The 27,665-nt window shown below is 40.4% G+C and overlaps 1 non-coding gene and 2 pseudogenes across 1 annotated transcript; all 3 read left to right on the top strand.

Annotated features, from left to right (window-relative positions):
• The first annotated feature begins 2,309 nt into the window (after nt 1-2,309).
• Nucleotides 2,310-2,740, top strand: LOC115882091 (annotated as a pseudogene).
• A 16,281-nt stretch (nt 2,741-19,021) lies between these two features.
• LOC115882102 lies at nt 19,022-19,176 on the top strand. The gene has a single exon (XR_004050147.1). It is a non-coding gene; the product is annotated as a 5.8S ribosomal RNA (ribosomal RNA).
• A 464-nt stretch (nt 19,177-19,640) lies between these two features.
• On the top strand, nt 19,641-23,367 carry LOC115882103 (annotated as a pseudogene).
• Nucleotides 23,368-27,665: the final 4,298 nt, after the last annotated feature.

Here is a 27,665-nt window from a genome sequence, read left to right as displayed (position 1 = left end):
AACTGTTTCTGTCCACCCCGCTGTGTTAAGTGTGACGGTCACCACAGCACCAAATCCTGCGAAAAACAGCAGACACTGCCGCAGTTTGCACGAACTGTGGCGGTCCACATCCCGCAAACCACATCCTATGCCCAAAAAACCCCAACAACCCGGAAAATCGACCCTCCTCTAATAGGGACCGACCAAATGACACTAGAAAACCCCTGGCTCCAGTTCAACCACCCAATCCTTTTCCTATGCAAGTGTAGCTAAAGGTAGCACAACCCCGCAGTCTGACCTCCACCCCCCTTTCCCCTAGTCCAGATTTAAAACTTCTAGCTGAGCAAATCTCAGCTCAAACCCTTTCGGCCTCAGATTCCAGCGGCTTTTACTCGAGCAAACCAAGCTCAAGTCCAAGCCTGCAGTGCGAACATGCTTTCCGGCATGCTGCTTCCCTAAACCCCCAGCCTAAGCAATGACTTCCACTCATGCCAAAGGCCTCCTCATAGTCTCTTTGAATGCAAATTCCGTTTTTCCCAAACGGCTCGAACTTCTCGACTTCATCACCCAATCCAGTCCTGACTTAATACTAATCCAAGAGACTTACCTTCGCCCTCTCACACTTCTTTCAAATTTCCCAACCACCTAGTCTACCGCAACGACCGCCCTGACCGACGTGGCGGGAGGCACCGCCATACTCGTCAAAAACTCACATCGCCACACTCCCCTTCCAACACCCCTGCTCCGTTCCATCGAAGCAACAATAGTCCAAATACAAACATCCAACAGCCCCTGTCGTTGTGGCATCCATCTACATCCCCAACCAGACCTCTCGCGAGGACACAAGACACGATCTCGAAATGCTTCTCTCCTCTACCAACTTCCCAATCCTACTTGCTGGGACTTTAACGCCAGACACCGGCGTTGGGGATCCCGGCAAGGAAACCCCCGAGGAACGGCAGTAGCCGAACTTCTCAACGACCTCTCCCATTCAGGGACACTTTCCAAGTGACCCCATGTTTTCCCTCGCACGGCCTACCATCGACTATAGACTTCTGGACTTTCCCAAAACATAACGTCCCACATGTCAGTTTCAGTGCATGATGAGCTTAGTTCTGATCATTCCCCGGTGTTCTTTACTGTCACTAATACCCACACGATCTCCACCCATAAAACACGAAAAACCACCAACTGGAAAAAAATTTACCAAAACACTCCAAGAACACCTGCCCACCCTACCGCGTATTGCGGACGCCGCCTCGCCGAGGCGGCGGTCTCTACCTTCACTTCAGCCATAACCCAAGCCATAGAACATAGCACTTCAACAGTGCCGAATAACCCAAACAACCCCTTTCTAGCCCCCCACATATCCGAGCCCTCATCCGAGAGAAAACTGGCTCAAACGCCAGTATCGTGCCCTTCTCGACCCCAATCTAAAGCGACAGATTAACAGTCTGGTACGCGAGATTAGGAAAGAGCTCAAACTTTTCAGAGATGAAAGGTGGGAGAGCTTCCTGTTGTTCGTCTCCGGACGAATGAGGCTCCCACAACCTCCTCCGCTAGTCATAGATGACGAAGAGATCCCTTGGGGGGAAACCGCCAAGTATCTTGGAGTCACACTAGACCGACGGCTATCCTGATCCCTCATATCGACAAGAAAAATATCTGGTGCCCGTGCCACTTATGCTAGCCTTCATGGCCTCCTCAGCAAAGAGCACCCTCTCCTCTCTCAAATAAAGTCCTACTGTTCAGAACAGTCATTCGCCCCCAGCTCCTCTATGCAGCCCCAGTATGGTGTAGAGCCTCCGATTAGCCAAATCCACAGACTCCAAGTCTGTGAGAACAAAATCCTCCGCTATATCACCAGAGCTCCTGGTATATACGAAACTCCGACATACGTACTGACCTACGCATCGACCCCATCCCCAAATACCTTCGGGATCGTGCCTTGAAGTTCTACGAGAAAATCGGTACTATCCCCAATAGTACCCTAAAAATCTTTTGATTACAACCCCGAGGACTATAGAAACTTCCAAATACTCCCATCTTAAAACCATTCTTCTAGACAATTAATTTTGTCCCCCCTTCTCATAATATAGTCCTCCCATTACCCCACACCCCCCCTTCTTCCCCACATATTAGCAGGAATAATAGCTGACCATCTTCGGCGGCTGATTCCTCGGAGGTGGACTTTTTTTTAGTGGGTATCAACACGAGTCCCACACTGTCTAGGGGTTATTCCTATGGCCATCTCTCTCGAGATGGTCATGGAAATGATCACTATTCGTCTATAAAAGATTTTTCAACCACCCCCCTCACCAAAAAAAAAAAAAAAAAAAAATTCCGTCGTCAGTTGTACGCCAGACTCGAACGTGAACGTTTGTCGTATTTTTGTTTTTCGAAACGATGCCACCCAAAACTAGCGGTAAGCAGCTAAGAAAGCCGGTAAGGCTCAAAAGAATATCTCGAAAAGTGACAAGAGAAAAAAGAAGCGCAGGAGGAAGGAGAGCTACGCAACCACATTTATAAAGTGTTGAAGCAAGTACATCCCTGATACTGGCATTTCTAGTAAGGCCATGTCCATCATGAATTTCTTCGTAAATGACATCTTTGAAAGAATAGCTGCCGAAGCTTCTCGCTTAGCCCATTACAATAAAAAAGATCGACCATCACCAGTAGAGAAATCCAGACTGCAGTGAGGTTGCTTTTACCTGGTGAATTGGCTAAGCACGCCGTTAGTGAAGGTACCAAAGCCAACTAAGTACAACCAGTTCCAAGTAATTCATCTAACTAGCGACATATTCCAGGAATAAACAAATCGGCTCTTTCAGAGCCACACAAACTTGTTCAAAATGAAGAAAAGAAATACAAGATCTCTTGAAAATTTGGGTAAATTATTTAAATGCGATACTTATAAAGCATATACACAAATAGATATATAAGTAAAAAAAGTTCCACAAGGTAATAGTAGTTAATATACAGATTTTAATCGGGAAAATTTAATAGACGATAGAACTTGCAAAAATAAAAGAAAAAGTTCATATCAACTTGTAAGATTTAAAGCTTCCTTTTCGAGATACAGGGTGTTAAAGTTACTTAAAAAGAAAAAATAGTTTACCTGCTTCAACAACGTGATCGTAACATAGAAATAAATTAGTTTTTAGCTACTGTACAATTTTTGAAACGACCATCGACTGGCCGAACGGAAAAGTTTACCTATTTCTACAATGTGGTCGTAGCTTCGAAACAAAGTTTAGATACTCGTACAATTTTTTGACAGGACGGTCGACTCGCTGAACAGAAAAAGTTTACCTACTTCAACAACGTGATCGTAACATAGAAATAAATTAGTTTTTAGCTACTCGTACAATTTTTGAAACGACCATCGACTGGCCAAACGGAAAAAAGTTTACCTACTTCTACAATGTGGTCGTAGCTTTCGGAAACAAAGTTTAGGTACTCGTACAATTCTTGACAGGACGGTCGCCTCGCTGAACGGAAAAAGTTTACCTACTTCAACAACGCGATCGTAACATAGAAATAAATTAGTTTTTAGCTACTCGTACAATTTTTTAAAACGACCATCGACTCGCTGAACGGAAAAAGTTTACCTACTTCAACAACGTGATCGTAACATAGAAATAAATTAGTTTTTAGCTACTCGTACAATTTTTTGAAACGACCATCGACTGGTTGAACGGAAAAAGTTTACCTACTTCTACAATGTGGTCGTAGCTTCGGAATAAAAGTTTAGGTACTCGTACAATTTTTTGACAGGACGGTCGACTCGCTGAACGGAAAAAGTTTACCTACTTCAACAACGCGATCGTAACATAGAAATAAATTAGTTTTTAGCTACTCGTACAATTTTTTAAAACGACCATCGACTGGCCGAACGGAAAAAGTTTACTTACTTCAACAACGTGATCGTAACATAGAAATAAATTAGTTTTTAGCTACTCGTACAATTTTTTGAAACGACCATCGACTCGCTGAACGGAAAAAGTTTACTTACTTCAACAACGTGATCGTAACATAGAAATAAATTAGTTTTTAGCTACTCGTACAATTTTTTGAAACGACCATCGACTGGTCGAACGGAAAAAGTTTACCTACTTCTACAATGTGGTCGTAGATTCGGAATAAAAGTTTAGGTACTCGTACAATTTTTTGACAGGACGGTCGACTCGCTGAACGGAAAAAGTTTACCTACTTCAACAACGTGATCGTAACATAGAAATAAATTAGTTTTTAGCTACTCGTACAATTTTTTGAAACGACCATCGACTGGCCAAACGGAAAAAGTTTACCTACTTCTACAATGTGGTCGTAGCTTCGGAAACAAAGTTTAGGTACTCGTACAATTTTTTGACAGGACGGTCGCCTCGCTGAACGGAAAAAGTTTACCTACTTCAACAACGCGATCGTAACATAGAAACAAATTAGTTTTTAGCTACTCGTACAATTTTTTAAAACGACCATCGACTGGCCGAACGGAAAAAGTTTACCTACTTCTACAATGTGGTCGTAGCTTCGTAATAAAAGTTTAGGTACTCGTACAATTTTTTGACAGGACGGTCGATTGCGACCATAAAAGTTTAGATACTTTTTACAACGTAATCATAGCATCGACATTAGTATTTAGCTACTTGTAACAATTTTTGAGTCGTCGGAAAAAGCCGACGCAAAATATGTATGTGCAAGCATTTTAAGAGGTAGTAGATCTCCTTTTGACAATGTTTAGAAAATTCGAAATAACAATATCGAAATTACCGAGTGACTATAGGCGCGGCCGAACGACCGCAAACGGCATCGTCGCTTCGAATGGCGATATCTGTCTTCGGCTGACGCTCGCTTCGGCAGCGGTCCCACCGATACATCGGTAGTAGGGCAGCGGGCGACTGGTGCGCTTATATGTGGAGAGTCGACCAGCGGACCGAATTAGAAGTAAGTTCGTGATTCTCCACACGAGTAAATGTATAGGCTATGATTTTGTTGAACGAATTAACGAAAATCGCCGCCTAGAAAAGATTTATTCTTTTTAGTATATACGTTTTATACTGCTATGCGTTTCGTCATTTTACATTTTGCTATGCATTTAGAAAGATGTTTGACGAGACAAAAACCGATCGTTAGATGGGTAACGGCAAATGGTATGTTTTGTCGTTCACAGCGAGATCGCGAATTGAGTGGACGTTAATATTTTTACGTATCACGATTCGAATGCGATCAACTTTAATCAAAACACAAGTCGATTGTGCCAATTCTTTTGCGAGATGAAAGCTGATCGATTTGTTGTTTTAATTTAATATGCGACAACTCTCTTCGTTCCGAGCGAGAATACACTTTTGTGCAATACCGAAACGTCTCTGTCGAGATTTCCGTGTCGCTTTCAATCTAGCGAAGGGTCTGAGAGAATGATTCGAAATTGTTTGTGCCGATCATCGATGTTTTGTCGATTCGGTTTAATTTTGTGTCGTATCGACGCTTTCGTAACGCGTGTGCGTTCTGTCGATTCTGGTTTGTTCCGTTTGTTCTTTGGAGTCTGGTTCTCACTTAGAAAAGAGATACACCAGACCGAGGAAATTGTAAACGGAATAAATAAATCAAGAACATCGACGATCGTGCTTTGTATACGCGATACGAAACGTATCATACTACTTATATATACGTATACTAGCGTGGCATCCGAAACGGTTTTCCGTTACGTCGATGCGAATTAATCACGCACGATTATATATAATACGGTATGCGTCGAGAAACGAATAAATTTCTTTGGCGGATACTGTGCGCGAGAGACCTACCTGCGAACGACGAGTGCGATTTATTCGCATCGAACGTTAGCAAGGCTCGGTCCACTCGAGCGAGAACAGTTCCCTGGTTGATCCTGCCAGTAGTCATATGCTTGTCTCAAAGATTAAGCCATGCATGTCTCAGTACAAGCCAAATTAAGGTGAAAACCGCGAAAGGCTCATTAAATCAGTTATGGTTCCTTAGGATCGTACCCACAATTACTTGGATAACTGTGGTAATTCTAGAGCTAATACATGCAAAAATAGAGTCCTGACCGGAGACGGAAGGAGTGCTTTTATTAGATCAAAACCAATCGGTGGCGGGTTCGCGCTCGTCATCGTACAACTTGGTGACTCTGAATAACTTTACGCTGATCGCACGGTCTCGCACCGGCGACGCATCTTTCAAATGTCTGCCTTATCAACTGTCGATGGTAGGTTCTGCGCCTACCATGGTCGTAACGGGTAACGGGGGAATCAGGGTTCGATTCCGGAGAGGGAGCCTGAGAAACGGCTACCACATCCAAGCGAAGGCAGCAGGCGCGCAATTACCCACTCCCGGCACGGGGAGGTAGTGACGAAAAATAACGATACGGGACTCATCCGAGGCCCCGTAATCGGAATGAGTACACTCTAAACCCTTTAACGAGGATCAATTGAGGGCAAGTCTGGTGCCAGCAGCCGCGGTAATTCCAGCTCCAATAGCGTATATTAAAGTTGTTGCGGTTAAAAAAGCTCGTAGTCGAATTTGTGTCTCGCGCCGTCGGTTCATCGTCCGCGGTGTTAACTGGCGTGAAGCGAGACGTCCTGCCGGTGGATTTAGCCGTTGGCCGATTTCGATTCGCGGGAGCTTCGGCGAACGCGCGTTGGCGGTCCAGCGGCGGTCCAACTCAATCCTGGCAGCCGCGGTGCTCTTCACTGAGTGTCGAGGCCGGCACGTTTACTTTTGAACAAATTAGAGTGTGTTTAAAGCAGGCTAAAATTTCGCCTGAATATTGTGTGCATGGAATAATGGAATAGGACCTCGGTTCTATTTTGTTGGTTTTCGGAACCCCGAGGTAATGATTAATAGGAACGGATGGGGGCATTCGTATTGCGACGTTAGAGGTGAAATTCTTGGATCGTCGCAAGACGAACGGAAGCGAAAGCATTTGCCAAAAACGCTTTCATTGATCAAGAACGAAAGTTAGAGGTTCGAAGGCGATCAGATACCGCCCTAGTCAACCATAAACGAAGTCTACTAGCTATCCGAAAACTTCGTCCAAATCGGTTCTGTCATATATGGTCGTACGCAGTACGACCCCAGGAGTCCGAAAAAAATATTAAAAAAATTCCAGGTGCCCCCCGAAGGGGGGCACCCACCTAAAAGTAGGGGAAGGAGGGGTAGTAGGGGAAGGCGCGTAGCGCCATTCGAAAGAGGGGGTCGAATTATGTCGGACTAGGATTTTTTCAAATTTTTTCTAGCCCCCTGCGAAGCAGGGGGACGCTTTAAAAAAGGGCCAAAAAGTGGGCGTGGCCTCTATCATAAACGAAGTCCTGGAGCTTCAGAAAATTTTTTGAAAATTGCAGCAATCGGATTTTTGAGTAGTCCGTTGGAGTCCTGAAGCCCAGGGGAGTCCGGGAAAAATAATGAAAAAATTCCCCCCCTCCCCCCTCGGGGGGCAGGGTGCTCAAAAACGTTGAAAGGAGTCCCGAAATCGAAATCTAAGGCCAGGATCGGGTTGGGGGCGTGGTTTTATGCCCTACTTGAAGCATTAGGATTTAGTCTTGAAGCAATGGGCGTGGCAATTGAAGCAAATATAAAAAGTATTCAGAAATGAAAAAAACAAAATGCTACCGTATTCAGGAGCTCGTGAGGATTCCGAGAAAAATAATGAAAAAATTCCCCCTGCCCCCCTTCTTTGGGGGGACGCTATAAATCTTATTTTCGCAATTTTTGATCAAAATATGAATACGTGCATTACACTCCTTGGGGTAACCCCACCGCTGCCACCCTACACCGGAAATCTTCCGTGCCCCCCCCTAGGCTGCGCGTAAGCGCAACGCTCGATTTTGAAAACAAAAAATTGCTAATAAATATCGGACTAGGGGGGCCAGGTAGAAAAAAAAATTCTCTTTTTGGGGTGGGGGTCACTTTCCCTCCAAAGTTTTTCAAAATGGCGGCAATAAAAAAAAAAAATTAAAAACTGATTTTAAAAAAAAACTTTATTTGGAAAAAAAATAGCCCAAAAAATCCTGAATCTGACCATATAATTAGTTTTCCCATTTGCGTTATCCTACTTTTGTTAAAACCCAAAGATTAAGATTTAGGGACAAATGTCCCAAAATTGATAAAAAATGGAAAAAATCGGCAGCTATCCGCATTTTTTTGAATTGGTATATCTCGGAAACGGTGAGTCGTAGAGACATGGTTGTGTGACATAAATTGTAGGTAATTGGACGCTCTATCCGATGGTGTATAAACGGTTTTTTTATTTTTTGAAATTTTTGAAATTTTTGAAATTGAAATTTTTTTTTATACGTTCTCTTTTTCCATATTTTGGCTAAAATAGCCCTTATATAATTTTTTTCGAAACTTCTAAAAATGGATTTGGATAAAGCTCGCGATTCTGCATAAAAAAGTTCAAATAAAGTTTTTTTTAAAATCAAAAATAAATAAATTAAAAAATATTGAAATTTTTGGAAAAATGGCTCATTTCATAATGTTATAATTTATGTCCCAATAACTTTTAAACTGTATACACTAGAAAAAAAGGGTAAATACATGCAATGTAGAGAATTTTTTTCTCTATCCAATGCATATTTTACTTTTTCACAAGGTTGCCATATTTACATAAATTCTTAATTTTAAAGATTTTGGGTATTTTTCCTTATTTCATTATAACACATTTATGTGATAGATATATATTTTTGTACTAAATTTCATAAATACTGTTCGATAAAGCATAAAATTTTAAACAAAAAACTTCCAATAAAGTTTTCTCTAAGATTTATAATTAAATACCAAAAAAAATTTAATATATAGAAAATAATAAAAATAATGTGCTAAAATTTATTTTTTTCAATATATTTTGATTTTGATTATTTTTAAGGGGGGATAGGTACTTATAAAAAAAACAGTATTTTTTGGTATACAAAGTGTATCAAAAAGTCGTATACAGAGGGAGAAAAAAAATAAAAACTAATTTTTCAACTTTCAAATATTTTTTTAAATATACATGAAAATGGAAAAAGAAGGTAAAATTGGTCTTAATATTCATATTTTAACGTCCTTTACATGTTTCAGGTCAAAAAAGTACAAAAAATTGAAAAATTCAAAAATCGATTTTTTTTTAAATCACCATATCTTGACTCCTATTAATTTGATTGAGCTTAAAATTGGAAAAAAATGGCGGCCAAAAACCGCTATAAAACCGCCAGATTTTAATTATTATTAACCTGATCGGGCTTAAAATTGGACAAAAAATCTCTTTCCGGGTTTAGGCCCACCTGAATCAATAAGAGCTAAAATATGACAGCAAAGATTAAAGTTTAGAGAAAAATCTCCTAAAAATGGTAAAAAATGGAAAAAAATCGGCAGCTATCGGCATTTTTTTGAATTGGTATATCTCGGAAACAGTAAGTCGTAGAGACATGGCTCTGTGACATAAATTGTAAGTAATTTGACGCTCTATCCGATGGTGTATAGACGATTTTTTTATTTGTTGAAATTTTTGAAAATTTTGAAATTGAAATTTTTTCTTATATGTACTCATTTTTAATTTTTTGGCTAAAATAGTCTTTATATAATCTTTTTCGAAAATTCTAAAAATGGATTTCGATAAAGCTCGTGATTCTGCATAAAAAAGTTCAAATAAAGTATTTTTTAAGATCAAAAATAAATTAATTAAAAAATATTGAAATTTTTGGAAAAATGGCACACTTTGAAATGTTATAATTTAAAGCCCAATAACTTCTAAACCTTACATATTATCGAAAAAATGTAAATACGTACAATGTAGAGAATTTTTTTCTCTATTTAAGGCATGTTTTACTTTTTTACATTGTTGCCATATTTCCTAAAATTCTTAATTTTAAAGATACTGAGTATTTTTCCATATTTCTTCAAAACAAATTTAAAAAGTATATATGTGTTCTTAAAACAAATTTTGGAGACACCATTCAATAAAGCATAAAATTCTAAACAAAAAACTTCCAATAAGATTTGTTCTAAGATAAATAATTAAATATCAAAAAAATTCATTCTCGCCAATGGAGAACATGAGATAGGTATTTAAACCGTTATATCTCGGTTCCCATTGGTTCGATCAGACCCAAATTAGGATATAAAATGGCGGCCAAGGGCCGCTAGTAAACCATAGCAAAGTTGGCAAAAAAACATATACAGGGGGAGAAAAAATAAATAAAAACCGATTTTTTAATTTTCGGGAATTTTTTTAAAATACATGATAACTTATAAAGGGGGCCAAATTGATCTTAATATTCATATTTTAACGCCCTCTACACGCTTCAGGCGAAAAAAGTACGAAAAGTGAAAAAAATTGAAAATCGATTTTTTTCAAAGGGGTATGCTCAGGAAATCGACAATTGAAAACTTTTATTCGAAATACCTCAAAAACTATACGTTTTTGAAACACAATATGAATGGGGCGATTGTAAGGCTTCACAAACTCTATCCACATAGGGGTCAACCATCATTTTACGATTTACCATTATCGAGATATTTAGAATTTTTAGATTTTACAAATTTTTGAATATGGGCCGATTTTTACGACACTCTGTACAATATTAAAATGTCAAAAAATTGTCGTTAATAAGCGCCATCTACCCTCTATCTAACAATGTATCACTTATTACAAATAAATAAAGGATATGGGAGATATTTAAAAAAACGAGCAAAAAAGGGAAATTTCGAAAAAAATTTGAGGCCGAAATTGAACTTTTTTGGCATTTTTTGATTTTGATCATTTTTAGGGGGGAATAGGTACATAATAAAAAACTAAATTTTTTGGTATAAAAAGTTTGTCAAAAAGTTATATACAGGGCGAGAAAAAAAATAAAAACCGATTTTTTAATTTTCCGGAATTTTTTTAAAATACATGATAAGTTATAAAGGGGGTCAAATTGATCTTAATATTCATATTTTAACGCCCTCTACACGTTTCAGGCGAAAAAAGTACGAAAAGTGAAAAAAATTGAATATCGATTTTTTTCAAAGGGGTATGCTCAGGAAATCGACAATTGAAAACTTATATTCAAAATACCTCAAAAACTATACGTTTTTGAAACACAATATGAATGGGGCGATTGTAGGGCTCCACAAGCTCTATCCACATAGGGGTCAATCATCATTTTACCATTTACCGTTATCGAGATATTTAGAATTTTTAGATTTTACAAATTTTTGACTTTGGGTCGATTTTTACGACACTCTGTACAATACTAAAATGTCAAAAAATTGTCGTTAATAAGCGCTATCTACCCTCTATTTAACAATGTATCACTTATTACTAATAAATAAAAGATATGGGAGATATTTAAAAAAAAGGGCAAAAAAGGGAAATTTCGAAAAAAAATTGAGGCCGAAATTGAACTTTTTTGGCATTTTTTGATTTTGATCATTTTTAGTGGGGAATAGGTACATAATAAAAAACTAAATTTTTTGGTATAAAAAGTTTGTCAAAAAGTCACATACAGGGCGAGAAAAAAAATAAAAACCGATTTTTTAATTTTCCGGAATTTTTTTAAAATACATGATCAGTTATAAAGGGGGTCAAATTGGTCTTAATATTCATATTTTAACGCCTTCTATACGTTTCAGGCGAAAAAAGTACGAAAAGTGAAAAAAATTGAATATCGATTTTTTTCAAAGGGGTATGCTCAGGAAATCGACAATTGAAAACTTATATTCGAAATACCTCAAAAACTATACGTTTTTGAAACACAATATGAATGGGGCGATTGTAGGGCTCCACAAGCTCTATCCACATAGGGGTCAACCATCATTTTAAACCATTTTACCGTTATCGAGATATTAAAAGAAATTTTTTTAAGATTTTGCAAATTTTTTACTTTGGATCGATTTTTACAACACTCTGTACAATACTAAAATGTCAAAAAAATTGTCGTTAATAAGCGCCATCTACCCTCTATCTAACAATGTATCACTTATTACAAATAAATAAAGGATATGGGAGTAATTTAAAAAAAAAGGCAAAAAAAAAGGGAATTTCGAAAAAATTTGAGGCCAAAATTGAACCCCTTTTTTGCATTTTTGAATTATTGAATCATTTTTAGGGGGGAATAGATACATAATAAAAAACTAATTTTTGGTAATAAAAAAGTTTGTCAAAAAGTCATATACAGGGCGAGAAAAAAAAATAAAAAAAACGATTTTTTTTTAAATTTTCCGGATTTTTTTAAAATACATGATCAGTTATAAAAGGGGTCAAATTGGTCTTAATATTCATATTTTAAACGCCCTTTACACGTTTCAGGCGAAAAAAGTACGAAAAGTGAAAAAAATTGAAAATCGATTTTTTTCAGGGGTAATGCTCAGGAAATCGGGACAATTGAAAAACTTAATATTCCGACATACCTCAAAAACTATACCGTTTTTGAAACACAATATGAATGGGGCGATTGTAAGGCTTCACAAACTCTATCCACATAGGGGGCAACCATCATTTTATCATTTACCGTTATCGAGATATTTAGAATTTTAGTTTTGCAAAATTTTTACTTTGGATCGATTTTTACGACCCTCTGTACAATACTAAAAATGTCAAAAATTGTCGTTAATAAGCGCTATTCTACCCTCTATCCAAAATGGTATACTTATTACAACAAATAAAGATATGGGAGATATTAAAAAAACGAGCAATAAAGAAACATTTCGAAAAAAAAATTTTGAGGACCGAAAATTGAACTTTTTTGGCATTTTTTGAATTTGATCATTTTTAAGGGGGAATAGGTATATAATAAAAAAAAAAAAATTTTTTTGGTAATAAAAAAGTTTGTCAAAAATCATATACAGGGTGTTTTTTTAAAAAAAATAAAAAACGATTTTTTATTTTTCGGGAATTTTTTTAAAAATACATGAATAACTTGATAAAGGGGGGCCAAATTGTAGTTCTTAATATCAATATTTTAATAAAAAAAAAAAAAAAAAAAAAAAAAAAAAAAAAAAAAAAAAGTAAAAAAATTGAAAATATCGAATTTTTTTTCAAAGGGGTATGCTTAGGAAATCGACAATTGAAATCTTATATTCGAAATACCTCAAAAACTCATAACGTTTTTTGAAAACACAAATATGAATGGGGCGATTGTAGGTCTCCACAAACTCTATCCACATAGGGGTCACAATCATTTTAACCATTTACCATTTTTCGAGATAATTGAGAATTTTTAAGATTTTGCAAATTTTTGATTTTGGATCGATTTTTCGAACACTCTGTACAAATATTAAAAATGTCAAAAATTGTCGTTAATAAGCGCCATCTACCCTCTATCTAACAATGTATTACTCATTACAGGCAAATGAAGGATATGGAAGATATTTAAAAAAAAGAGCAAAAAAGAAAAATTTCCCAAAAAATTGAGGCCAAAATTTAACTTTTTTGACATTTTTTGAATTTTATCATTTTTAAGGGGTAATAGGTACATAAAATAAAAAGAATTTTTTGGTAAATAAGGTTTGTCAAAAAAGTTGTATACAGGACGAAAAAAAAATAAAAACCTAACAAATTAAAAAAAAAAATAATAAATCATAACCTATAAATCAAAGGGTGCGGAGGGAAGAAAGTGGGGGGGTGGGGATCTCCCCTCCCACTTCCCTTCGATATCATTACGTTCAAATATATAAAATATGTTTTAAAATTTTAAATAAATATACTCCCAAAAAACATTTAAAAAAATACAACTCATTGCGCAACAAGTTCAGAACCTTTCACGCACCCAAGTCATTTGACTTGGACACTGATCTAGTTCTAACCATAAACGATGCCAGCTAGCGATCCGTCGACGTTCCTCCGATGACTCGACGGGCAGCTTCCGGGAAACCAAAGCTTTTGGGTTCCGGGGAAGTATGGTTGCAAAGCTGAAACTTAAAGGGATTGACGGAAGGGCACCACCAGGAGTGGAGCCTGCGGCTTAATTTGACTCAACACGGGAAACCTCACCAGGCCCGGACACCGGAAGGATTGACAGATTGAGAGCTCTTTCTTGATTCGGTGGGTGGTGGTGCATGGCCGTTCTTCTATAAAACCCGCAGCCGAAGACCACAATAGAACCAGCGGCCAAAGGCCGCAATAAGATTAACGGCCGAAGGCCGTAATAAAAACCAGCAGTCGAAGGCCGCAATAAAACCACCAGCGGAAGGCCGCCACCTCTTTCCTGGTTTAAGCCAACCTGAATCAATAAGAGCTAAAAATTATGACAGCATAGATTAAGGTTCAGGGAAAAATCTCCTAAAAATGGTAAAAAATGGAAAAAATCGGCAGCTATCGGCATTTTTTTGAATTGGTATATCTCGGAAACAGTAAGTCGTAGAGACATCGCTCTGTGACATAAATTGTAAGTAATTTGACGCTCTATCCGATGGTGTATAGACGATTTTTTTATTTGTTGAAATTTTTGAAAATTTTGAAATTGAAATTTTTTCTTATACGTTCTCATTTTTAATTTTTTGGCTAAAATAGCCCTTATATAATTTTTTTCGAAACTTCTAAAAATGGATTTCGATAAAGCTCGTAATTCTGCATAAAAAAGTTCAAATAAAGTATTTTCTGAGATCAAAAATAAATTAATTAAAAAATATTGAAATTTTTGGAAAAATGGCACATTTTAAAATGTTATAATTTAAAGCCCAATAACTTCTAAACCTTATACATTATCGAAAAAGTGTAAATACGTACAATGTAGAGAATTTTTTTCTCTATTTAAGGCATGTTTTACTTTTTTACATTGTTGCCATATTTCCTAAAATTTTTAATTTTAAAAATACTGAGTATTTTTCCATATTTCTTCGAAACAAATTTAAAAAATATATATGTGTTCTTAAAACAAATTTTGAAAACACCATTCAATAAAGCATAAAATTCTAAACAAAAAACTTCCAATAAGATTTGTTCTAAAATAAATAATTAAATATCTAAAAAATTCATTCTCGCCAATGGAGAACATGAGATAGGTATTTAAACCGTTATATATCGGTTCCCATTGGTCCGATCAGACCCAAATTAGGATATAAAATGGCGGCCAAGGGCCGCTGGTAAACCATAGCAAAGTTGGCAAAAAAACATATACAGGGGGAGAAAAAAAAATAAAAACCGATTTTTTAATTTTCGGGAATTTTTTTAAAATACATGATAACTTATAAAGGGGGCCAAATTGATCTTAATATTCATATTTTAACACCCTCTACACGTTTCAGGCAAAAAAAGTACGAAAAGTGAAAAAAATTGAAAATCGATTTTTTTCAAAGGGGTATGCTCAGGAAATCGACAATTGAAAACTTATATTCGAAATACCTTAAAAACTATAGATTTTTGAAACACAATATGAATGGGGCGATTGTAGGGCTCCACAAACTCTATCCAAATAGGGGTCAACCATCATTTTACGATTTACCATTTTCGAGATATTGAGAATTTTTAGATTTTGCAAATTTTTGACTTTGGACCGATTTTTACGACACTCTGTACAATATTAAAATGTCAAAAAATTGTCGTTAATAAGCGCTATCTACCCTCTATCTAACAATGTATCACTTATTACAAAAAAATAAAGGATATGGGAGATATTTAAAAAAAAGGGCAAAAAAGGGAAATTTCAAAAAAAATTTGAAGCCGAAATTGAACTTTTTTGGCATTTTTTGATTTTGATCATTTTTAGGGGGGAATAGGTACATAATAAAAAACTAAATTTTTTGGTATAAAAAGTTTGTCAAAAAGTCATATACAGGGCGAGAAAAAAAATAAAAAACGATTTTTTAATTTTCCGGAATTTTTTTAAAATACATGATAACTTATAAAGGGGGTCAAATTGGTCTTAATATTCATATTTTAACGCCCTCTACACGTTTCAGGCGAAAAAAGTACGAAAAGTGAAAAAAATTGAATATCGATTTTTTTCAAAGGGGTAATGCTCAGGAAATCGACAATTGAAAACTTATATTCGAAATACCTCAAAAACTATACGTTTTTGAAACACAATATGAATGGGGCGATTGTAGGGCTCCACAAGCTCTATCCACATAGGGGTCAACCATCATTTTACCATTTACCGTTATCGAGATATTTAGAATTTTTAGATTTTACAAATTTTTGACTTTGGGTCGATTTTTACGACACTCTGTACAATACTAAAATGTCAAAAAATTGTCGTTAATAAGCGCTATCTACCCTCTATCCAACAATGTATCACTTATTACAAACAAATAAAGGATATGGGAGATATTTAAAAAAACGAGCAATAAAGGAACATTTCGAAAAAAATTTGAGGCCGAAATTGAACTTTTTTGGCATTTTTTGATTTTGATCATTTTTAAGGGGGAATAGGTATATAATAAAAAACTAAATTTTTTGGTATAAAAAGTTTGTCAAAAAATCATATACAGGGCGAGAAAAAAAATAAAAACCGATTTTTTAATTTTCGGGAATTTTTTTAAAATACATGATAACTTATAAAGGGGACCAAATTGGTCTTAATAGTCATATTTTAACGCCCTCTACACGTTTCAGATGAAAAAAGTACGAAAAGTGAAAAAAATTGAAAATCGATTTTTTTCAAAGGGGTATGCTCAGGAAATCGACAATTGAAAACTTATATTCGAAATACCTCAAAAACTATACGTTTTTGAAACACAATATGAATGGGGCGATTGTAGGGTTCCACAAACTCTATCCACATAGGGGTCAACCACCATTTTACGATTTACCATTTTCGAGATATTGAGAATTTTTAAATTTTGCAAATTTTTGATTTTGGATCGATTTTTACGACACTCTGTACAATATTAAAATGTCAAAAAATTGTCGTTAATAAGCGCCATCTACCCTCTATCCAACAATATATTACTCATAACAGGCAAATGAAGGATATGGGAGATATTTAAAAAAAAGAGCAAAAAAGAAAAATTTCCCAAAAAAATTGAGGCCAAAATTTAACTTTTTTGACATTTTTTGATTTTAATCATTTTTAAGGGGTAATAGGTACATAATAATAAAAGAAATTTTTTGGTATAAAAGGTTTGTCAAAAAGTTGTATACAGGACGAAAAAAAAATAAAAACCTACAAATTAAAAAAAAAATTAAATAAATCATAACCTATAAATCAAAAGGTGCGGAGGGAAGAAAGGGGGGGGGGGAGGGGATCTCCCCTCCCACTTCCCTTCTTCGATATCATTACGTTCAAATATATAAAATATGTTTTAAAAATTTTAAAAATAAATATACCTCCCAAAAACATTTAAAAAAAATACAACTCATTGCGCAACAAGTTCAGAACCTTTCACGCACCCAAGTCATTTGACTTGGACACTGATCTAGTTCTAACCATAAACGATGCCAGCTAGCGATCCGTCGACGTTCCTCCGATGACTCGACGGGCAGCTTCCGGGAAACCAAAGCTTTTGGGTTCCGGGGGAAGTATGGTTGCAAAGCTGAAACTTAAAGGAATTGACGGAAGGGCACCACCAGGAGTGGAGCCTGCGGCTTAATTTGACTCAACACGGGAAACCTCACCAGGCCCGGACACCGGAAGGATTGACAGATTGAGAGCTCTTTCTTGATTCGGTGGGTGGTGGTGCATGGCCGTTCTTAGTTGGTGGAGCGATTTGTCTGGTTAATTCCGATAACGAACGAGACTCTAGCCTGCTAACTAGGCGCTAATTTTGACATCGCAAAGGCCCGCCGGCCGTCGTTTCGGGAGCCCCGTGCGTTCACGCGTATCGGGTCTTTTCGTTTGCGGCGCGTCGCGCGCGGTTTTTACTGTCGGCGTACAAACATATCTTCTTAGAGGGACAGGCGGCTTCTAGCCGCACGAGATTGAGCAATAACAGGTCTGTGATGCCCTTAGATGTTCTGGGCCGCACGCGCGCTACACTGAAGGAATCAGCGTGTCCTCCCTGGCCGAGCGGCCCGGGTAACCCGCTGAACCTCCTTCGTGCTAGGGATTGGGGCTTGCAATTGTTCCCCATGAACGAGGAATTCCCAGTAAGCGCGAGTCATAAGCTCGCGTTGATTACGTCCCTGCCCTTTGTACACACCGCCCGTCGCTACTACCGATTGAATGATTTAGTGAGGTCTTCGGATCGGCACGCGATGGCGTTTCGGCGTCGTCGATGTGTGTGAGAAGATGACCAAACTTGATCATTTAGAGGAAGTAAAAGTCGTAACAAGGTTTCCGTAGGTGAACCTGCGGAAGGATCATTACAGTGTACGTTAAAAACGAACACGTTTGTTCTTTCGTCGATGACGTTAGAAATTATTCGAACGAATCTGCGCCGCTCGCGTCGTTAAATCGACGACGGCAGCGCGACGACGCTTCGACACGCCATTCTTTTAAAGAGCACGCGGGTCGGCGACGTACACATAACACTAAATTGATGCTTCGTAAAAGAGGGTATCGGCTCTTTATAAACGAGATCGTCGGACACGTACGCTATTATACACGTCTAATCGATTTTCGGGTACCTATAATTTTTCTAGACGAGAAAGAGTAGTTCGTCGAAAAATTTCAAGAAATAGATAGAAGAGATACAGATACTACTGCGACTCTTCTCTTTTTCGATGGTATTTAAATGATTTACGCCCGAAAAATTATCGACGACGTTTAGCCTAAAACGTGATACGACGATATATCTCGTATAAAAAGAGCCTACGACGTTAGACTCGTTCGAAGAACGGCACAACAACGTCCTCTCTAACGAGTATCGCAAAAATTAAAGGCGACGTTACCTTTTCTCCATTCGGAAGAAACGTCCGCGTCGACGCTGATTACAACGACGACGACGAACGCGCAACACCGCCACGTTTGATATTCGAAGCGGTGATTATCGATTCTCGTTAATATATCGAGAAACGATAGCGTTCGTTTGGACGTCGATTCGTAAATAACGAACGGCGATCAATACGCGAGACGTGCTAACTAGACGCCTAACGAAAATATTCGTCACAAACTAGTGGTCGAACGACTACGACGAAGTGAGCTTCTTTCGAGGCAAACTCGTCAATTTTCATTTTAAAGATTACCCTAAACGGTGGATCACTTGGCTCGTGGGTCGATGAAGAACGCAGCTAATTGCGCGTCAACTTGTGAACTGCAGGACACATGAACATCGACATTTCGAACGCACATTGCGGTCCTCGGATTCTGTTCCCGGACCACTCCTGGCTGAGGGTCGTATCTAACTTAAAGACTGCTCGGTTTTTCTTTTTTTATATTATAAAAGAGAAAAACGTCGGAGCGTGTTGGGTGTTTACGCGTCGTCCATAAGACGCGACACCTTAAAACGCGAAAGCGTCCGCACTCAGTCGTCGACATATCGACGACGGAGCGCGGTAAAATGCGAAACAACGATTCGAGAGCGGTGTTTGACTTGACGTTTATTTTCGACGCATATACGCGCTAGTACTTGATACCTGCACGTCGTCGTCGAACGTCGTCTCGTCGCGTCCGATCGTCGTGTCCGATATATTTTCGCGATTACGTCTCTATATATATATATATATAGATGGATGAAATCGTTTAAACGGAAATCGACGTCTGATCGGTAAGGCTACGAGACTAAGACGATAAAACGTCGTCACTGGCCCGTCTCACAATCGAATCGTTCGGGACGCCAAAATTAACCACACATTAATTTTTCGACCTCAGAGCAGGTGAGACTACCCGCTGAATTTAAGCATATTACTAAGCGGAGGAAAAGAAACTAACTAGGATTCCCCTAGTAGCTGCGAGCGAACAGGGAAGAGCCCAGCACTGAATCCCGCGCCTACCGTTAGGCGCCGGGAAATGTGGTGTTCGGGAGGATCTGTTATCTCGAGATCCGGCGACGCGTCCAAGTCCTTCTTGAACGGGGCCACAGCCCATAGAGGGTGCCAGGCCCGTAGCGACCGTTTCCGATCTCGAGAGGATCTCTCCTTAGAGTCGGGTTGCTTGAGAGTGCAGCCCTAAGTGGGTGGTAAACTCCATCTAAGGCTAAATATGACCACGAGACCGATAGCGAACAAGTACCGTGAGGGAAAGTTGAAAAGCACTTTGAAGAGAGAGTTCAAGAGTACGTGAAACCGTTTAGGGGTAAACCTGAGAAACCCGAAAGGTCGAAGGGAGAAATTCATTCGCGTTTCGTCATCGGCGTTCGGCGATCGTGTGACGGGGGACGTTCGCGTTCTCCGCGCCTTTCGTTGTCCGATCCGGAGACGAACGCGTGCACTTTTCTCCTGGTAGGACGTCGCGATCCGTCGAGTGTCGGTCTAAGGCTCGCGGTGGAGCCCGTAGATGTCGTCTCACGACGATATTTGCGGACCCGCGTGTTCCCGGCCGACTCGCTCGACGGTATACGAAAGGTTTAAGGCCGCTCCTTAGAGCGTTCGACTCGCAGCAAGCGCGTCAGATGTCGTCGGTGATCGGACCTAGTGCCGGTCCCGACCTCTGGCGACTGTTGGCCGCGAAGTTCTCGAACAGACCTTATCAAAACCGATCTGCGACGCTATAGCTTTGGGTACTTTCAGGACCCGTCTTGAAACACGGACCAAGGAGTCTAGCATGTGCGCGAGTCATTGGGAATTACTAAACCTAAAGGCGCAATGAAAGTAAAAGTTCGTCTCGCACGGACCGAGGGAAGATGGGCGGTCCTTAGTGGCCGCTCCGCATTCCCGGGGCGTCTCGTTCTCATCGCGAGAAGAGGCGCACCAAGAGCGTACACGCTGGGACCCGAAAGATGGTGAACTATGCCTGGTCAGGACGAAGTCAGGGGAAACCCTGATGGAGGTCCGTAGCGATTCTGACGTGCAAATCGATCGTCGGAACTGGGTATAGGGGCGAAAGACTAATCGAACCATCTAGTAGCTGGTTCCCTCCGAAGTTTCCCTCAGGATAGCTGGCGCTCGTTGCGTACGAGTCTCATCCGGTAAAGCGAATGATTAGAGGCATTGGGGTCGAAACGACCTCAACCTATTCTCAAACTTTAAATGGGTGAGATCTCCGGCTTGCTTAAATGTTGAAGCCGCGAGATTTCGGATCAGAGTGCCAAGTGGGCCATTTTTGGTAAGCAGAACTGGCGCTGTGGGATGAACCAAACGTCGAGTTAAAGCGCCTAAATCGACGCTTATGGGATACCATGAAAGGCGTTGGTAACTTAAGACAGCAGGACGGTGGCCATGGAAGTCGGAATCCGCCAAGGAGTGTGTAACAACTCACCTGCCGAAGTTACTAGCCCTGAAAATGGATGGCGCTGAAGCGTCGTGCTTATACTCGACCGTCAGCGGCATGTGCGAAAAATAGCAATATTTTTCATGAAGCTCTGACGAGTAGGAGGGTCGCGGCGGTGAGCGCAGAAGGGCTGACCGCGAGGTCGTCTGGAGCCGCCGTCGGTGCAGATCTTGGTGGTAGTAGCAAATACTCCAGCGAGGCCCTGGAGGACTGACGTGGAGAAGGGTTTCGTGTGAACAGCCGTTGCACACGAGTCAGTCGATCCTAAGCCCTAGGCGAAAGCCGATGTCGATGTGGTGTACGTTTATTAAGTTACGTCTAACGTAAATACTTAGCGAACACACCCGTCGGGCGAAAGGGAATCCGGTTCCTATTCCGGAACCTGGCAGCGGAACCGTCAATAAGTCGGGCCCTCGCAAGAGAGTTCGTCGGGGTAACCCAAAAGGACCCGGAGACGCCGTCGGGAGATCCGGGAAGAGTTTTCTTTTCTGCATGAGCGTTCGAGTTCCATGGAATCCTCTAGCAGGGAGATATGGTTTGGAACGCGAAGAGCACCGCAGTTGCCGCGGTGTCCGGTTCTTCCCCTCGGACCTTGAAAATCCGGGAGAGGGCCACGTGGAGGCGTCGCGCCAGTTCGTACCCATATCCGCAGCAGGTCTCCAAGGTGAAGAGCCTCTAGTCGATAGAATAATGTAGGTAAGGGAAGTCGGCAAATTGGATCCGTAACTTCGGGATAAGGATTGGCTCTGAGGATCGGGGCGTGTCGGGCTTGGCGAGGAAGCGGGTACTGGCTAATGTGCCAGGCCTGGGCGAGGTGCAAGTTTTTGCGAACCGAATCCGAGCTCGGTCCTGAGCCTTGGCCTCCCGCGGAACCGCTTTGCTGCGAGGCCCGTTTGCGTAGCGTTTCACGACGTTCGCTTCGGTGTCCTCTTCGGCCGCTATTTAACGGTCAGCTCAGAACTGGCACGGACCGGGGGAATCCGACTGTCTAATTAAAACAAAGCATTGCGATGGTCTTAACTTGATGTTGACGCAATGTGATTTCTGCCCAGTGCTCTGAATGTCAAAGTGAAGAAATTCAATCAAGCGCGGGTAAACGGTGTCATTTGAAAATCTGATAATACTGGCAGCCTAATTTCTTCCCGAAAGATGGTGATACGGCGGCCGAGGAATTCACTAGCTGTCCTCGGTAATACGGTTGGAATTCCTCCATCCCAGGTTTTCTGGGTAACGACGGAATGAATATCGTGCCAAACTAGTAGTGTCATCGAAAGATACACGAACCCCATGACCAGTATTGGGGGGCCAAGTGCGGTCTCGACCTTGTCGTGTGCAATCGCAGCCAAAACTGGTACCTCGGGAGATAGGGAGCCCGCCGGCCTTTGGTTAGTCGGTCCCTTTCTAGTTGGGTTGGCCTCGAGGGGGCTGTGGTTTAGTTAATCGCTAAATAAAAACCGGTATAGGCAGATGGGGTTGAGTGATCCACATGTGCCGCAATAGCCTTAAGGCGGAGGGGGTTTAGTTGGGTCAGCGTTTGAGGTGTCGGGCCATTAGCAGATGGTACTAGTATCCGAGCTGAACCTAGGAACAGCCTTACTCCCTTATGTTAGTAAGAGCCCGGTCGCTGAGGTGTCGGACGTGCTGCTTACCGTCTAGTATCCGAGGACCAGGGCATATCTGGCTTTCATAAGTCCCCAGCGTGTGGAGACGAAACGCGCAAAGTTTGAGCATGGACATGCGACGAACGCTCAAAGTCTATCGTGCCGCTTGCAGTGGAGAAGTTGCTGAGATTTTGCTCAGCGGCTTCCCGCACTGCTTCGGCGGCGTCTTAACAAACGCCTCGTAACCTGGGTCGATACCTGTAATCCTACCGGAGGGTGCGAGCACGAGTACGGTGGAAATAAGCGCATGTGCGGCCGTTGGCCAGCCTCCGGAAGTGCGTTGCGCGAAAAGCTTAGATGCTAGCGCGACAAACTTGGGGGTCCACAATGGGGGGGCCATCCAGCCCCCCCAGACCCCCCCGGAGCGGTCGTAACTATGACACTCTTAAGGTAGCCAAATGCCTCGTCATCTAATTAGTGACGCGCATGAATGGATTAACGAGATTCCCACTGTCCCTACCCACTATTGGATGTATTAACTGTAAGAGGATGGGAATAGCGGACGACATGAGGAGACATGAGGCCACGGACAGGAGTTGTCCGGTGTACACAAGAAAGACGAGGGAGTACGCGGGAAGGGTGGACTATGGGGTATGAGGATAATGCAGATAAATTTGGGGAGAGGAAAGGAAGCAACGAGGGTTATGAGAAGAAGGGTGGAAGAAATAGGGGCTAAGGTGGTTTTGGTGCAGGAACCGTGGAGGCAGGTAGAAGTATGGGAAGGGTGGAAAAGATACAAGGGGGATACACAGGGTAAAACTGAAATATGGACTATAGATGGGATGGAGGGTATTATGATTAAGGGATTAAGCAATAAAAATATTACCACGGTTAAGATAGTGGATTTCATGATAAGTAGTATATATGACGAGCCAGGGGGAAACGAGGTTAAAGTTTTAATGGAGTTAGGGGAAAAAATTAATAGGGTTAGTGATAAATGGTTGTTGGGGGGGGATTTTAATGCAAAAAATAAGCTGTGGGGAGGGAATAAGTGTGATCAGAAAGGAGAATGGTTAGTAGAATGGGCAATTGAGAACGGTTTGGAGTGTGAAAATCAGGAAAATTGCTTTGCAACTTTTAGTAGCTCTATGGGGGAGAGTCATATCGATAGTACGTGGAGCAGGGGAATAAGGGTTGAGGATTGGAGAGTTAATGTCGAAGAGGAAAGCTTGAGTGATCATAGATACATTGAATTTAGGATTAAAGAAATGCAGAAAATTATAAAGAGAAGAGTTGTGGACATGTCGGTGGTTAACTGGGAGAAGGTTAGAGAAAAATTGAAGAAAATAAGAATAGGTATAGAACAAATAGAGGGAGAAGAACAGATAGAAGAAATAGCTAAGAAATTTCAAATAGAATGTATGAAAATTGGTAAGGAGTTTATAAAAAAGAGAGAGTTGGAGGTGGTAGACGGGCAAGAGTGGTGGGATGGAGAACTGGCTAGGAAAAGAGGACAGGTTAATAAGTTAAGAAGGGAGCTACAAAATAGTTACAGGACAGGAAACGAGGAGGAAATAAATGAAAATAGGAGGAAATATAGATCCGAAAGGTTGGTATATAAGAAGTTGATTAAGGAAAAGAAAATGGAATATGATAATAAGATTATAGAGGGATTAGTTGAAACAAACCCTTGGCACAAGGTCTGGGAGTTTATAAGAAAAATAAAAGGTGTAAGAGGAAAGGAAAGTATAGAAATGTTAGATGGGACAGATTTAATAGAAGAAGACGAAAGAAATAGATACCTATTAAATAAATATCATCCGGATGGGTCAGTTGAAGAAAAAAGAGATTGGGAAGAGGTTAAGAGGGAAGTGGACGAATTTAAGATAGGTTTAGAAGAATATGAGGACTCAAGTATAACTGAGGAGGAAGTAGAAAGGGCGGTGAGAGAATTAAAGAAAGGGAAAACACCGGGGAAGGACGGGATTAGGAATGAGTTTATGAAGGAGATTTGGAGTATACAAGGAGAATTTCTAATTAAGTTATATAATAAATGTTGGGACAGGGGGTATTTCCCGAAGGTTTGGAAGGAGGCGAAGATAGTGTGGGTGCCTAAAAAGAGCGGGGGGGTGAGGCCGATCAGCTTGCTTCCGGCATTGGGTAGGGTGCTGGATAGGGTTGTCAAAGAAAGGTTACAGAGAATAAGCGAGAAGAAGGGATGGTTAGATAACAAGCAGTATGGGTTTAGGGAGGGATGTTCGACGACAGAAGCAGTGGGGGATTTAATAAAAATTATAGATAGGAATAAGAGGGAAGGGTATCATTCCCTTGTGGTTGCCCTAGATTTGGAGAATGCCTTTAATTCGGCTAGCCCGGGGGTGATAATAAAGGAAATGATGGAAAGAGGGAGTAACAGGAAGATGGTCAAAATCTGTTTGAGTTTTTTGACAGATAGGCAAGTGGAAAGTGGAGGAGTGGCAAAGGAAATAAGTAAAGGATGCCCTCAGGGATCCAGCTCTGGACCGATTCTGTGGGATATAGGTATGAACGGGTGGTTCAGAAAGATCAGAGAAATGAATAGTAATGAACAAGACGGGGAGCTTAGGGATAGTAAAGTAGAATGTCAGGCTTTCGCAGATGATCAGCTAATAATTATTAGGGGGTCATCGGCAAAAAAGATCGAGAAGAAATGGGAAGCATGCTGGAATAAATGTAAGGAGTGGGAAAAGGGAAATTATTTGAAATATAATAGGGGAAAAACAGAGGTTATGTTTATAGAAAAGGGAAAAGTTATAAGGGGGCCGGTGATTAAGATGGATGGAGAGGTACAGGAAATAGTGGAGGTAATAGGGTATTTGGGAATCAGGGTTGATAAAAGATGTAAATTCTTGGAGCACGTCAAAGAAATTAGGGTTAAAATAGGCAAGACAGTGAGTAAGATGGTAGGCATAGTAAAGAAAAAAGATGGAAAAGATTGGAGAATGAAGATGAAATTGATCATAGAAAAAGTAGTAAAAAGTGCGATATTATATGGAGTTGAAATATGGGGGAAGGGAGCAGGGGAGGTTAAAATGAGAAAACAACTAAGTGCTGTAAATAGGTTGCTGTGTAGGGCTGTTGTGCCGGCGTACAGAACTACGTCAACGGCAGCGCTCGAAGTGATTGCTGGTATGCCGCCTCTGCATATTGAGGTGGAAGAGAGGTGGAGTGATGGTGTAAATCATAGAGAGGAAAGGGAGAGAAGTAGAATGAAGGGTAGAGATAAGATATGGCCGTGGGAGGTAGGGAAGGTGGGATGGAGAGAGGAAGGAGAAATGGGGGGGACGGTATATGTAGATGCTAGTGTGGCGATGGCGAGGACAGGGATTGGATTAGTAATGGAAAAAGGAATAATAAAAACAAGGAAGAACTGGAGATATAATGATAATATTAATATAGGGGAAGCAGAGTTATTAGCTATTAGGGAGGCATTAAGGGAAATTAAAGTTAATGAATGGAAAGGGGAAGTAGGTATAATAACGGATAGTAAGGGTAGTATAGAGGGGCTGAATAATATTTATACAAAAAGTTCTTTGATATGGAGTATAAGGAGGGAAATAGCGGAGTGCAAGAGAGTAAGGGCAAATATAAATTTAAAGTGGGTCAAAAGGGACGAATTAAGGGGGTTGAAAGAGGCAGATGGGGAAGCGAAGTTAGGTAGGGAAAAATTAGAAATAGATAGGAGATGGGAAAACGAATATAAGGGCAAGAAGATTAGGAGAGAAAGGGAGGGAAGAATTATAAGAAGATGGCAAGAGGAATGGGATGTAGCGAAAGTGGGGAGGGAGCTCTATGATTTATGTAATAAAGTGGGGTGGTATGATCTCGGGTTAACATTTAAGGGGGTGCAATTGGCGACTGGGCATGGTAAGATGGGGGGATATCTCAAAAGGTTTAAAGTAAGGGATGAAGGAATGTGTGAATGTGGGGAAGAGGAAGAAACGGCCAGACATATTATAAATAATTGCATAAATAGAGAGATTGAAAGGAACAGATACGATATCGATACGAGGGAATGTGGTGGGCAGTTTAGAGGGGAAAATGGGGGAAAAGTGGAGGGAGCGGTGAATAGCTTCAATATTTTGGCTGGCACCCTGCCTGACTCTGACTAAAAAGACATTAAGAATTTGTTTAGTATTTAAGAAATTATTATTATTATTGTATAATTATTTAGAAATGTATACAGGTAAACACAGTGATAACTTGTTTAGTGTTTAAGGATAGGAATAGGTTAAGAGACAGGATAAGAATGGGTTAGGATTAAGATAGGTTAAGGATGGAGCGGGTATGGATAATTAGGATAATAGGATTAAATAAGGAATTGTTTAGATAGTTTTTAGGAATATAATTATAGTTGTGTTAAGTTAGGATGAATAAAAAATAAAGGAAAAAAGGGCATTCCACGCTAATTTTTGGTGAGTGACGGGTAGAAGGGCGTTCTTCTTGAAGGTGGTATTCGTTAGTTAGCGGTGAAAGGGTGCTGAAAGTCGAAAGACAGGACAGCACGGCTTAGGCCAACCCAAATGTGTCCCTACCCACTCAGTCTTTGCCGAGCATCCGACGAGAGCGGACGTGTGACGCTCCGTGTCAAAAAGTGGCTAAAATAACCGTGAGTGCGAGAGAGATAAAAGATCTGATAACGCGAAGGACAGTATAGTTGTGCGGAGCGGGAGTGAAGAGTGGTGGGAGCGCGATACGCTGGTTGGACTGAGGGAGGAGCCTGGCGGCGAGCGACGGCGCAAGGCGGAGCTTGGCGCCGAATAGCAGCGCAAGGGGCGGAGCCTGCCGGCAGCCATGCTGGTAGGGAGAGAGCGGAGCC

This window comes from Sitophilus oryzae, unplaced genomic scaffold (assembly GCF_002938485.1).
Source record: "Sitophilus oryzae breed Bouriz unplaced genomic scaffold, Soryzae_2.0 scaffold_174_pilon_pilon, whole genome shotgun sequence".
NCBI classification, from domain to species: domain Eukaryota; kingdom Metazoa; phylum Arthropoda; class Insecta; order Coleoptera; family Curculionidae; genus Sitophilus; species Sitophilus oryzae.
The sequence above is the reverse complement of the archived record's forward strand: the minus strand, read 5'-3'. Positions and strand labels throughout refer to the sequence as shown.